The 14,969-nt window shown below is 39.5% G+C and overlaps 1 long non-coding RNA gene across 1 annotated transcript; it reads right to left on the bottom strand.

Moving 5' to 3' along the window:
* Positions 1–2,109: 2,109 nt before the first annotated feature.
* LOC122975457 lies at positions 2,110–10,352 on the bottom strand. The gene is made up of 3 exons (XR_006400676.1): positions 8,491–10,352; positions 3,073–3,199; positions 2,110–2,751 (listed from the first exon to the last, which is right to left on the bottom strand). It is a non-coding gene; the product is annotated as an uncharacterized LOC122975457 (long non-coding RNA).
* Between the last annotated feature and the right edge of the window lie 4,617 nt (positions 10,353–14,969).

Below are 14,969 nucleotides of genomic sequence, written 5' to 3'. Positions count from 1 at the left end.
AAGTTGGAATCAAATACCATCCTTCTTGTTATCCGATCAGATAAGCAGCGATATAAATCAGGAAATCAGGAATCTAATCTAATCTAATCAGGAATTTAAAAGACATTTTGTCTCAGAAATGTTCTTGTATGGCTGCTTTGTTTAATGGAAAAAAAGTCTCTTAGACAAATATGTTTTTATTCCTCCAACAAAAGGTCTTGAAGGTCTTGTGCTGGTGTATAAACTCGTCTCATATTGGGACCATTATCTAAAAATATCAAACCAAAGCTGTAATCCTGATGTGACTTGACAACAACAACAGTGGAAACTTCTTCTCCTGCAGACTGAAGCATCTCTTCCTCTCTGCCCTCTGTTTACTGACAGATGCCTTACTGTCCAGAGTTTGTTTGAGGGAAATGTAATTAGATGAAGCTACTCTTTGCTTTGTGAAATGAAGCAGCTCTGTAAATAGCAGCAGCCTTCACTTGATTTACTGATGTTAATGTGACATGAGTTCAAACCCAGTCTGAGCTTTAAAATAAAAAAGACTTTGTCACCTGCTTCAGGGCGACACAGTGAAGATTCCTGTGAATAAAGGCTGCTCTATTCACATTAAATCCACATTAAAGTCTCAACATTGGAGAGATAGAGAATGTTTTTGCTGGAAACGATCAATTAATTATCAAAATAGTTGCCAATTATATTTCTGTCAATCAACTCAACATTTCAGTTCTACACGATATTGTAAAAGTGGAATTTCAGCCAGGAAACATAACGCTAGCACCAAGCTAACAGACCAGCGGGGTGGCTGCTCATGATTGGCCTCGTGTAGGCAGATCATGTGATCTATAGCGGCCCCCCGGTCGGCGCTTAGAATGACACATGAGGATTTAATGGAGAATTCTGGATTCATCTGTATTCACCATCAACACACAACACGCTAACACCCAGAACTAGCTAATGCACAATAGCATGTGTCACAGGTGTGTGAACGAGGCGATATGAGGAGGAAACAGGTATCAGGTCACAAATACAGCTAGAAGATAATCAGCAGTGAAAGTAACTAAGTACATTTACTCAAGTACTGTATTTAAGTACAGTTTTGAGGTACTTGTACTTTACTTGAGTATTTCCATGTGATGCTACTTTCTACATTTCAGAGGGAAATATTGTACTTTCTACTCCACTACATTTATTTGACAGCTTTAGTTACTTTTCAGATGAAGATTTGACACAATGGATAATATAACAAGCTTTTAAAATACAACACATTGTTAAAGATGAAACCAGTGGTTTCCAACCTTTTTGTCTTTTGACGTCTTACAAAAAGCAGTGTGTAGTCGGGGTCACATTTCACATGTCTATGAGTTGTTAACAGCTCCACCAAATAGTGATTTTTCCCTCTAAACTTCTCACATGCTTTCATTTCAATAAATGTTCAAATGATCCAATATTTCAGCAAAAATCAAAGATTAGAGAAAAAGTCCAAAAACTGAAAACAGATTTGTGTATCAGAACTTTGGTTTTTCTTCTTTCCTCTCCCATTAATCATCTCACCACCCCTCAGATTTATCTGCTGACCCTTTGGAGGGGCCCGACCCCTAGGTTGGGAACCACTGGACTAAACTAGCTAACTGTATATAAAGTAGTGTAAACTAGCTCCACCTCCAGCAGCTACAACAGTAACATGCTGCTCTAACACTGATGCTTCACTATTAATAATCTAATGATGTCATATATAATAATATATCAGTCAGAGGGACCAAACCACTACTTTTACTGCAATACTTTAACTACATCAAGCTCATAATACTTATGTACTTTTACTGCAATACTTTAACTACATCAAGCTCATAATACTTATGTACTTTTACTGCAATACTTTAACTACATCAAGCTCATAATACTTATGTACTTTTACTGCAATACTTTAACTACATCAAGCTCATAATACTTATGTACTTTTACTGCAATACTTTAACTACATCAAGCTCATAATACTTATGTACTTTTACTGCAATACTTTAACTACATCAAGCTCATAATACTTATGTACTTTTACTGTAGTAGGGTTTTTCATGTAGGACTTTTACTTGTAATGAAGTATTTTTATGTTGCTGTATTGGTACTTTTACTTCAGTAAAGCATCTGAGTACTTCTTCCACCACTATAATCAGGAAGAGGTAACCGGATGTCTAGACTGCAAAGGCATGCTGCACCATTGACAATCTGACAAGGACCAGTATGTCAACTACTGGGACTGATGAGGTAATGGGGAGTGGTAACAGGTGAGCAGGTGGGTGTGGAAACCAGGTAAAAACAGTCTGGGAGCATCTAGTGCTCAGGTGGAGAAAGACGAAACCATGGGCAGAGTGTTGGGACTGAAAGCAGAGACGGAGGCAGAACGGACAAAGGAAAGTGAAGAATCAGGAATCGTGACGAGCTGTGAGAGGTTTAAATTGTCATAGAAAGTTTGTGTCAGATTGATGTTCATACATGTAGGCGGTCTGACAATGGATTTATTTTTTTTATGATGTTTTGAATTATACCTCAGAAAGCCTGAAAATAACCATGACTGGAGTTTTTGGAGGTCACAAGTTTCTTTGTTCAGTGGAAACTGGCTGCAGGCCTGCAGAAAGATGACAGATCTTCATCTTCCTCTGGTTCAGTTTATAACAATGTTGTTGTTTTGGGTTTTTATTTTCCTGCTGTGGTTTGTGTTGGTTGCCGTTTTCTTTTCTCATCGGCTTCCATGAATCATTCTACGGTGGCCTGCAGGGGACAGTGGGCACATTCAGTTTTTTTGACAACTCAGCACAAGCAGTCTTCATTAGCTGTGGTCTTTTAAAACTTTAAATCATTTTTAAGCCATTTTTTAATGGTGCAGTTTAAATTTTTCATCTTTTACTGGAGATTTCTTTATTTCTACTTGACATAAAGATTTATGTATGAGGCGAGTGGTAAACAAATATATATCTTGATATGGTGAACCTGGAAAGATGTCTTGTGTAAACTGCCATTAGCAGTACACAAAGAGTGTGTGTGTGTGTAAAAAACTGCCCCCCCCCCCCCCCCCCCCCCCCCCCGCCTCACCAGCACTTTCAGATCAGCTGATGTTGACTCTCGCGGTTTGATGCAGTCGCATCAGGAATTTTCTCAGCGTGCGGTGTGGAAAACTTGGCGAAGCTCCATCATCAGTTCTTGTTCATTTTCACGCCTTCTGCAAAAGAAACTCACACAGGTTGAGAGCTGTGCTCGGACATATTTAGGCCAAGAGTATCTGTGTCAGCACGCAGCAGGAGGCCTCAACTCAGAGAAACTCTTTTCTTCTTGTCCTTCTTTTCAAAACTCCATGTTGACTCTGATCATTTTAACTTCTGGGTCACTCTAATTCAGTGACTATGGTGGCTCTTTTTGTTTACAAATTCAAAAGCTAATTACTGCTCTGATTCACACCTCTGACTGGCTTCTTCTTCATACTATTGGTATTTGTAGTATTCTCAGCTGTCACATCATGCCAAAACATGATTTCTCAGAAACAAAGATGATATGATATGATGGCCACAACTTAAACCTGTAGGATTGTCAGATTATCCAGGAGAGTCTTTGTGTCTTTGCTCAGTAACATTAAGGAGATTGTTTAAAGAAAAAAATGAAATTGGACTTAAAAAAATAGGGAAAAACACTTCACAACACTATGGCTGTTTTAAAACTTTTATGTTCCTAAAGTTAACAGCCAACATCTTTATCCAGACATATTTAAACCGATCTATCAAAGAAGACATATGCTGCACATTTCCAGCTCTATATTTATATTCTGGGGCTCTACTGGAATATCTTTGCATGATTTCCAATAAAAAACTCCTTATTTATCTTATACTGGTCCTTTATGCAGCCCCTCAGTTCAGCCTCTGTCTGAAACAGGCCGTTTTAGCTCCTGTCTCTTTAAGGCCCGCCTCCTGATGAGCCCACTCTGTTCTGATTGGTCAGCTTCAGGAAGCTTCCTCCGGCTCCGGAGGCTACGTAAACAAACTATAGTAGCAGGATTTCACTTCTTCTTCTCCTTCTTTACTCCAAATGTCAACTTCTCAAATCCATCCGTACATGTTGGAGCTGAACAACACATGGAAACACCTTAGCAACCACCTTAGCAACAAAGCTGTTTGTTGGCATTTGCGAACAATCTGACATCGTCATGAGGAGAAAGCAAACAAAAAGCCAGAGCAGCTGAAGCTGAAGTTCACCTCAAGTTTTGTGACATTGATCATGTTTAACATTCAACATCATAACAGGATATAAATAATAGAAAATCACAAAAAAGATGTCCCCTTGCTCGGTTCGGGACGTCTCTACCAGAAACCTGAGTTCAGCGTCCAGCAGCTGCACTTCCAGCTTTATATTCAACTGTCTGTGTTATTGGGTGGGAAGCCAGTGAGGGATCATGTCCTTGTATTTTAATGTCTGTCCTCTTAGACTCTTTCACTGCTTTGATTCATTTGGGGGGGAAACAGAGTTTCCACCACTAAGTTATCCGCCTGTAGCAATAACTGGTCCTAAACCCTTTGACCTGACTCTGACTGAATCTTACATCTAAAAAATAACAGCACACAATGAACACAAATAATTGCCCAATCTGTACATTATGCACTCAGAATACCACAGGTTCTTTCTTTGCTTTGTTCTGGAGTCCCTCTGTGCTTTGCTTTGGCTGCAAGTAAACTTATTATTATGCAATCTGACTGGGAAGACAAACCCCACGTTCCCCAGAGGTGCCGTGGTTAAATTAAAGTGCTGAACTGAATGTAACAGCGGGAAGAAGACCAGTTTGGTCGGCTAAACTCACAGCTGCCGAGAGCTCAAACCAAACATAGAAAGCTTTGAATTAAAGCTATAATATGTATCAATTCCACATTAAAATGTCTAAACGGCCAGACCACCAGTGTTATATATTTTGTTGAGTGGTGTACTTACGTTATCCCAAATGTTTCCAGCAATTTTCAAACCCAGAGAAATCTGTAATTTTAATCCGTAATGGTCCGTTTCATTTGGTCGCCTGTCAGTGGTGTCATACGCCCTCTACCAAAGAGTAAACACACACAAGATGCATACGTTGGCGTTGTGTTTGTCTGCCACAATAGTGTCTACCAAAGAGTATACGCATACAAGATAATACGTGTTATGGTTGTCTGCCAGAAAATGTCATAAATCAACTTTTATGCAGTTTTAAGTCGCATTTTTACATAAACTTTTTTAGATTTTGGTCATTTTTAACCATTTTGAATTATTATTATATTATTTTTAGAGCTGCAACGATTATTAGTTGATCGTCGATCAATCGTTTAATCAGTGAATGCCAATTTTTTTTTACAATTTTTTAAAAACATTTTATTAACTAAATGATTAGCCAATTAAAACACACTTCTACTGTGTGTGTCCAGTGCAGAGATAGAGCCAGGTTAGCTTTAGCTTAGCATAAAGACTGCAAGCAGGGGGAAACTGCTAGCTTAGTTTCATCAAAAAAGAAAAAAAAATCACCTTCCAAGAATCCCAGTTCTGTTTGTTATACATGTTCTATCTTGTTTATTGAACAGATGTATAAACAGAAATGTTAAGATAGGAGACACTGTGGTTTTAGCAGTAGTTAGCGTTGGACGTATTTGTGGACCAACAACTGCAGCATCTCTAAAGTCCTGACCTCATAGTGGAGTGACTGGTTTGATCTCTGTCAGCTAAACCAGCAGACTACAGGATGCAGCTAGCTTGTTAGCTAATAAGATGCCATGTTTTTTCTATTTTGATGGAGCTAGGCTAGAAGTTTCCTTCTTACAGTCTTTGTGCTAAGCTAGGCTAAAAATGTCCTGGACTTATCTTATTATTTTTTCTATAGATAATGTAAGTGATTACAGTTTGGATCAACATGTGAAACTCTCCTGGTTAAATCATCAAAACAAAAGATGAACAGCTGTTAGAAAATATCTGGTTCTTTAGTAAAAAGTCAAAGCTACAAGACTGAGGACATAAAGAGTTCAAGGTAGAAGTTAACTACAACTCCCAAGGTGCAATTCAGCAAGAAACACCCAATCATTGAGGTTAAAATTTGGTCATGTGCATCGCTAACGCAGAAGCTAAGGATAACAATGTTGAGAAAACTGATTTTACAACTTCAGCAATGAAGCGTTTTGAATTCATTGCGCTCTGATTCACACCTCTGACTGGCTTCGTCTCCATAGCAACGGCGGATGAGGCTCATGGGTATTGTAGTATTCTGAACTGTCTGCCAAAATCACAGACAAAACATGAAAGTGTTGTAAACTGGTGTCAGAATATAAACCTTTAGGATCGTTACATTATCCAGGAGAGTCGTGAGTTCTTATGTTCAGTAACATCAATGAGATCATTTAAATAAATATTTGAAATGTGAATATAGAAGTCATGCTTCACAACTGTACTGACTCTAAATAAGACAACAAACAATTTCAAAAAACTGTTGGGAGTGACAGTTCGCATTTCAAAGACGTTTAAAATTAATCTGAATATAAACGCTTCTCAGGAATTCGGCGATTTGGACGTGATTCTCTAATAACGTCTGACAGGCGTAAATGGAATGAACAATAATGTCCTGAAGGAGTTTCAGGTGCGGACGTGACTGACAGGAGACGTGACCTGAGATTACCTCTGTCATCACAGAGGAAACGACAAACTGAAGGAAATGGAAGAATTTATTCTTCAAACACATGCTGGAGATAAATTCATCAAACTGTCTGTAAGGTTCCTACAGGCAACACACAACCACACACACACACACACCTTCCTGACTCCTCCAGTACGCTGAAGACGACTGGAGGGGTAAAAATGTTAACTTAATAAGAGAGGAGAATCAACCTTCTGTCCTCACTAAGGATGCGTATCCTTCCCAGAATTCACCGCTGCTGCAGACACAAGCCCTCTCTCTATGTCGCTGTTCCCACCGTCAGGAATCACATGATGGATGACTGCGTGGGAACTGCAGAGCTGCAGACACACTAACACAGGAACAACCTTATCACTACAGAGTCAGGCTCAGTGTTTGTAGCTGCTGCTGTGGTGCCCTTCAGCAAGGCAGCTCACCATTACAACCTCACAGGGAAACGTCTACTCTCTATGATAAAATTTGTGTCTTTTTAGAGGTGGGGAGACTTTTATTTTCTGTTTAAAGCACCTTGTTTAATCTCATCTTGTGTATTTCTACTGCAGTTAGTGGTTTCCTACGTTTCCCAGGATGCCTTGTGGAAACCCTCAGAGAAGAGATGTGAACTCATCACATGTGGAGTTCTGAAAAGCTTCAGGCGACCGCAGGCTGAATCTCTATGGATCATCAGGACATTTTTCATCCTCACCAGCTGAAGAAAACAGACCGTGACTCCCAACATTTTACCTTTGGCACCGGATTATGATTTAACTTTAGTCTTTTTATGAGAATGTGCATTTGTTTCAATAAAAATGTAGTCATTAAAATTTGATTTTAGTTACTTTTAAACAAAAACTCAAGACATTTTAGTGACATTTTAAATTTTTATGTAATTTAAAGAGGACATATTCTGCACATCTCCAGCTCTATATTTATATTCTGGGGCTCTACTGGAATATCTTTGCATGATTTATAGTAAAAACTCCTTATTTATCTTCTACTGGTCCTTTATGCAGCCCCTCAGTTCAGCCTCTGTCTGAAACAGGACGTTTTAGCTCCTGTCTCTTTAAGGCCCGCCTCCTGATGAGCCCACTCTGTTCTGATTGGTCAGCTTTCAGGAAGCTTCCTCCTCCGGCTCCGGAGGCTACGTAAACAAACTATAGTAGCAGGATTTCACTTCTTTTTCTCCTTCTTTACTCCAAATGTCAACTTCTCAAATCCATCCGTACATGTTGGAGCTGAACAACACATGGAAACACCTTAGCAACCACCTTAGTGACCACCTTAGCAACCACCTTAGCAACCAAGGCCACAGAATGAACGGCTGTTTATGGGCATGTGCGATGAGCCGACGTCAGCTCGTAAGCAAGGTAGGAAAAAAACATCACAAATGAAGTGTTCAGAGCACGTCGAAGCCCTGACTTTTGACTTGCAGGCAGCATTTCTACATATGGTGACCTAAAGTTTTGGAACTTTGACCATGTTTAACATCCAACATCAAAACAAGATATAAATACCAGAAAAAGCATTGTGACGCTACAGCTGTTGCCATCTTTGTTGAGTACAGTTACCATTACTGAAAGAGACAGAACATTACTGGATGAAGATGCTTCTTATGAACCGCAGAGCAACAGGTCAAACAGCACAAGCATTATTTACACTCTGTTGTCTCATCTGGGTGTTTTATTTTTTAGACTATCTATGTAGACTATGGTCATGGTAATGGACTACATTTATATAGAATCTTTCTAATCTTCCAATCACTCAAAGTGCTTTACATTACATGCCACATTCACCCATTTATTCATATACTGATGGCAGAGGCTGCCATGAAAGGTACCAACCTGCTCATCAGCAATTTGGGGTCCATTTTGGGGTTCTGGCAAGTTGCCCATCAACCAGCGGACTGGAGGAGCCGGGGATCGAACCGCCTGTCTTCCAGTTAGTGGACAACCCGCTCTACCTCAGAGCTTCAGTCGCCTCTGTCTATCTTGAAACTTTGGCTGAGTTCATGCCAGCTTCTAAACCAACTACTCGCCTACTTGACCCTTTACCAGTAGTACTTTTCTGGGACCTACAATGCTAGATATTGTTAATTTATGACTTACGACTGGTATTGTCCCCAGAAGCATTAGGATGGTTGTGGTTAAACCTCTATTTAAGAAACTGCACCTCAATCCAGGGTCTCTTAATAACTATCGACTGGTCTCTAATCTTCCATTCTTTTCTAAAGTACTAGAGAAAGTTGTGTCTCAACAACTTTCGACTCATATAAAAGAAAATCATCTATAAGAACCTGAATTTAAAAAAAAAAAAAACAATATCTTGACAATTTCTTTAAGATTATATCACCACTCTAACTGTTGTATGATGTTATGTTGGTGTGTTGTTATTTAGCTAATGTTTCATGTGTATTCAAGGTACATTTCGCTTGATTTGTATGTTAATCCAATATGCAAGTTACAACAATGTTATGTTAGATTTATAACAGACTGGAGCTTCTTCTTGCATATGTGATTGATGTTAGTAACAGACTTATGTTAGTAAGTTAGCAAAACTGTGGTAATACCCTAACTAAATTAACTCTGAGCCTGTTAGCTAACGTTATGTAACGTTATCCACAGTTGATCTGGCGGACAGCAGGGCACCAGACAAATGGGATTACAGCCCAGGCGTTGATTGTACATGATATTCCCGTAACACTAGCTATTATTAGCCCTGTCAATCGTCCTAAAGCAGCCGAAATAAAAGGAAGAGAGACGGATTGAAGACTATTATTTTGTTAGCAGTATTTATTTATCCTAAACTCAATATTTTCAAGGGCCACTTGCAACTTTTTAAAAGAATTTGCCATGGAGAGCATTTTAATTGGACTCACCATGAGCTGTAAAGTATGCTCTTTGGAGATCAACAGCAAATAGACGAATGCGCACATTTAGAAAAATCAGTCAGTATTCTGTGAAGAGTGTTCTTACATTTGGTAGAAGCATTTCTCCATCAAAGGTCATATGATGTAGATATGTTGGGTTTTAGTGTGCTTCTCCATAGACTTCAATAGAACCAGCACCAAGCAGAGCATTAGAACGTTGGTATTATGATGTAATGGTCCTTCAGTCTTTTATAGTTTCCTTGAGAGCAAAGAGGATGTGGGTAACATGATCTGTCATAGATGTGATTGATTGCCTGAAGAGGAGTGACAATGACGACAGCAGAGCCTTTCTGAAAGTTCAGAGGCACACAAAAAAGGCGGAGCGCTCTCTCCTCATTGGGAACCATCGAAAAAAGACGCCGGCGCTCAGAAAGAAACGCGATGTAGACACAAACTCTAAGCTGGCTAAATACATAAACACATCTTTCTATCTCCGTTTTAACCCTCCATCCAGGCTAAAACAGTGTATTTTCTTCCATGAGAAAGCTTTTCCTTAACATCCTTCAGAGTGTGTAAATGTGAAAACGTCGGCTTGGCGTTGTCGTGTGTTCAGGGAAAACAGAGCTTTGTAGAAACGCTGTCATATCGCTGACTAAACAGATAGTGGCAGTAGTGTGACGTTTCATTGGAAGAGGAAGAAGAAGAAACAACAGGTTCATCTCAATTCCCTTAAATTACATCCATGTTTCCCTCACTTGCATCCTTGTGTCTTAGTCGCTCCTACTGAGGATGCATGAAGAGACGCAAGGAAACCAAGCGAGGAAACGAGGAAGTATGTTATCATGTGACGTGACGTCTGTTTCTGATCACAGCTGATCAGCTGTCAGTCGGCTTGAACAGCTGTAGAGACTTTTGAGTTTGTAGTTTGTGTCTCCACACACATGCTGACACTAATAAAGCTGCACAGCTGTTACCTGTTCAACAAACACCTGCACATGAATAAAAACCTGCATTCTGTATTTATACTGCGTCCTGCTCAGAGGCTCATCAACTTCTACTGGTCAAATGTGTTTATATTATTTATGAATTGTCTGTATTTATTGATATTCTGATTTTGAATTAATTATTGAATAAGCCAGAATATGATCAGGGTGTCTTTTGAACACTGGAAATGATTTATTAGGCTAAACGTTTCAGAGAAAAATAAACTGATGTAACTCATATCAAACCCGACACTCAGGAAGATGTAAAATATAAATGTGTTTAAAATGTTTCTTGCTGACAGACAGACTAATTTGATCCATCCAACAGTTAATGGGGGAAATAACAGATCATGAAAAGACAAAACTTTATGATTCTGTTATTGATCAGACCTTCTATTAACAGATGTTTAACTAGATGGTGAAACAGATCCGTCCAATCATCTGCAGCGTCCAATCAATAACTGATATCCAATAAGGAGCGTCGAGTGTCGGCTGGTAAAAGACTTCCATGAAGGCTGCGCTCATGTATCACTCACATAAGCGCTTTGGGACAGCCTTCAAGATGGCGGACAGAGCGACTTCCGGGTCAAGGAGCGAGGAAAGATCAAATAACTACTGACGATGACAACAACGGCGGACGGCTACTTGATTAGCTTGTTCAGATTTAACGTAGCTATTTACCACCTTTCTCCGCTCAAACTTGTAATCTGCTGCAGTAAACAGAAACAGTACACCGTTTCTTCTTCACTGGTTTTCTGTGGCTGACTTGCCTAACTGTCCTCTGCACATGCCCAGTAGGAGGATCAGCTGTTTTAATGTGGACGAAGGTCGTTTTTGCATGAAAACATTTTAGAATTTGGTGGTTTCATGTAGACGTAGTCTGAGCGTGAGCAGACACTCAGCATGCTGTAGGATTATAACTTGAAACCAAATCTCCCATCTGATCCACCTGCACCTCCTCTGAGGTACAACTGCTTGTTCACAACTTAATGCGTCTGAGCTAAAACAGCTTCAAAGCATCAAAGTCACTCTGTGAACCATCAGCTCTGGTGGTATTAGAAACATTTCACAGAAATACAAACATCAACGGGTTTCCTGTTTTCCACAGACAGCAGCATGAACAAGCTGCTGGATCGTCTGCAGCGACTTCTGCTAATTACCAGCAGATGTTTGGCTCCTGAAATCTGCATACACACACACACACACACACACACACACACACACACACAGACTTACTAATGTGTGTCACAGACAATCACTTAACATGCAACTGTGTTCACATCCAGGAAAAAAAAAACCCCAGAGGGAAACATCCGTTTTGTAAATGTCAGAGAGAAGCAGAGCTGCTTACTTGTGAAACAGAATAAAAATGTTTTTTTTTTTATACCTGCTAGTGCAACGTTAGCTTAGATGCCTTTTCACCTACAAAGTCTTCACATGGTTGCATAGTTTGTATAAATACTAAAATGCTAAATATGTTAAAGATGGAAATAAACACTTGTGAGGAAAAACAAATGACCTTTGTCCCGTGCTGCATAAAATTTAACTGTAAATTTACAGATTCACAAAGTCTCAGTGGACCAAACTCGTGATGAATTCAACGTCTAAATCATCCAATTTACGCTGTTCAGTTTCCAGGCGCCGACACTGGGCCCAAAGCTGGGCCGAGTGGTGGTTAATTAGAGCTGACTCTAAGATTTAATTAGCATTTCCAGGTCGTTTTAGTAGAGAACCCTGTCCACAGAGAAACACATGAACAACATAAAAGGACTCAATCTCTTCTTCTTCATCTTATCAGCTGGCAAACCATCAAATTTCATCACAGCTAACATGTCTCAACGAGTAGGAGAGACGACCGGCTGACCGAGTAATTATCTTATAGTCGCAACACCATCTGACAAAATCAACATAAATGCAGGTTAACTTCATTAACTGTGCTAGGACACCAATGTTTTTCTCGTGGTTTTGTCGTGATCAGGAAGACCTCATGTTAACAGAAATATGGAGTCTCAAATGTCCTTTTTTAGAGATCCGCTTGAACCTTTTCATGAAAGAAACACCATAGAGTCGTCAGACTGGATGCTATCGTCTTACTGCCGTTTAGCTTTACACATTAAGCCACAAGACAGTTATTTAGACTGAAAACATTTTTTTTATTTTAGGCAGACAAAAGTTTTTAATTTTAATGATTTTCAAAGACCTTCTGCTGTGTTTCTGACACATCGGTTATGTCATTTTAGTTTGTTGTTTCAAAATAAGAGTGGAGTGGAGGATGTGCTGTATGATCGGCCATATTGTTGTTAGTTAGATGACAGAAACTTGTCTAACTGACAGCTACAGACAGCTGAGTTTCAGTCTGTAATTCAAAAATGTCATTGGTCTCATTTATATTTTTCTGTTTCCGTTGTCAGACAACGGAACAAGTATAAAATAGTGATTTAATATTAACCAGCAGTCAAATCAATATTATATAATCACAACGTCATCTGACAAAGAGGAAGTTTGAAGCTTGTTTTGTTCACATTGAGGCCACACAGCCGCGACCCTCGCTGATCCTCATGTCATCGTTTAGTGAGAGTTTTGTTTCCCCGCATAAACACAGCGTTTAAAGATTTACACACTCTGGAAACCGTTTCAGAAAAGCTCAATTCTGGCAACAAAAAAAAAAAAAAATGCAGATTTAGTCCAGATAGAAGGCTGAAACGGAGAGAAAAAGATGTCATTACAAAAGTTAGAATATAAACTCACATCAAACATTCAACCAAATTCATCTCAGCTCATATTTGGTCCTCGGGAGCACAGATCCAGATCAGCTGCTGGTTACATGAAGTCTCCATTAATCTGTAAATATAACTTAAAGTCACAGTTAAATTGATTAAAAGCAAAAATAATCACAAGATGTTTCCGTAATGTAAATAATCATTAAAGCCCTAATCTGTTGTTTTAGTTTATGGGAACATAATGTATAAATATATAAATATGTTGGTGTGTCACAGAGTGAAAAGACGATGTTTTAAAGAAACTGCAGGATTTGAGTCAAAAATCACAATTTAGCTGTTAAGCCAACACCCTAAAAACACACACACACATACAGACACACACACACACACACAAATACACACACACACACACACACACACACACACACACAGCTGTTTCCTGGTTGGCCTGGTTTAGGGAGTCAATGAGTCAAATTTCTAACACATTACACGACGCTGTGAGTACATTTACATGTACGACTCTCAGCTCAGACCGAGAGAGAGAAAAAGACAAAAGACCGCCGGCTTCTTGTCCTGAAAAATCCTCAGTCAGGAGGCCGCGTTAGGATGCAAAATATTTTGTGGGTATCATTTTTCCGTTTTGGACAAATTCTCTTGAGAAAAAATGTATGTGCGATGATTCACTCGGTGCATGAAAATAGTCTTTTTTTTGGCAGATGATTTTAAAAGCTCCTTCATGCTTCCCGATCAATAAAGAATTGTCTACGGAACAATAAGACACGCACAGTGGACTCTGGTTTCTGAAATATGCAAGGAAAGAAAAACAACAATCTGTGAATCGATAGCACGGCCACAATCTTCAAAACATTCCCAAAACTCGTAAAGCATTTTCCTGCAGTGGGCTGTATTTCATAGCTTACAAATCCACAACATAAATCTCATCTAAGCATACAGATTTTTTTTTTTTTTTTTTTTTTTTTTAAGTGAGCTGGCAGCCAAACAAAACTGTTAAAGGACAACTCTATCTCACACGACAGAAAGTTATTTTGCTGATTCCTGTGTTCATGAAGTTGATCACATTTTTTCCTTTTTTTTTTTGTTGCCCCACTAAAACAGAGAAGGGAAAAACGGGGGCATCCCTGGCTTGTAACGCAGCCAATCTCCAACTGTAATTGCAGGAGATCGCTGGGGGACTTTGTAGCAGCAGCAGCATTCCTGCATGATAGAAATGTATTACAGGGCTGAGACAAGGCCTGGGAGTAGAGCCAAAGGTTTTGGGTGGAGTGGTGGCGGCGGTGGTGAGGGAGGAGGAGGAGGAGGAGGGAGGAGGAGGGGGGGGAGGCTGGCAGTGATCCCAACAAAACCATTTAACATGTTCAGTCTCCTCAAACAGAGCCCAGAGCAATTCCCTCACATAACTTTATACAGCTGCATTACAGGCACAATGACAAAGCACTGCTGCAACACCACATATACAGCACGTTAACAGTATGTTTGCAAAGAATGAAGCATATATTATTTTCTCATCAGAGTTTAATGCATTTTTTCCCCAAAAATCATCATGCAATGTGATTTTAAAGCATTCCAAAGGCCCCCCCCCCCCAAAAAAAAAAGTCATGCAGCTCAGGCAACACATTTGATGATCATGTCAGCTTTTATTTCTGAGGAAGGAAAAAAATTGCAACCGCAATATTGCAGCTCGTGGGTTTTTTTTTTTTTTTTTTTTTCCACGACAACAGCAAACAGAGTAA

Source organism: Thunnus albacares, chromosome 3 (assembly GCF_914725855.1).
Source record: "Thunnus albacares chromosome 3, fThuAlb1.1, whole genome shotgun sequence".
Taxonomy (NCBI): Eukaryota; Metazoa; Chordata; class Actinopteri; order Scombriformes; family Scombridae; genus Thunnus; species Thunnus albacares.
The sequence above is the reverse complement of the archived record's forward strand: the minus strand, read 5'-3'. Positions and strand labels throughout refer to the sequence as shown.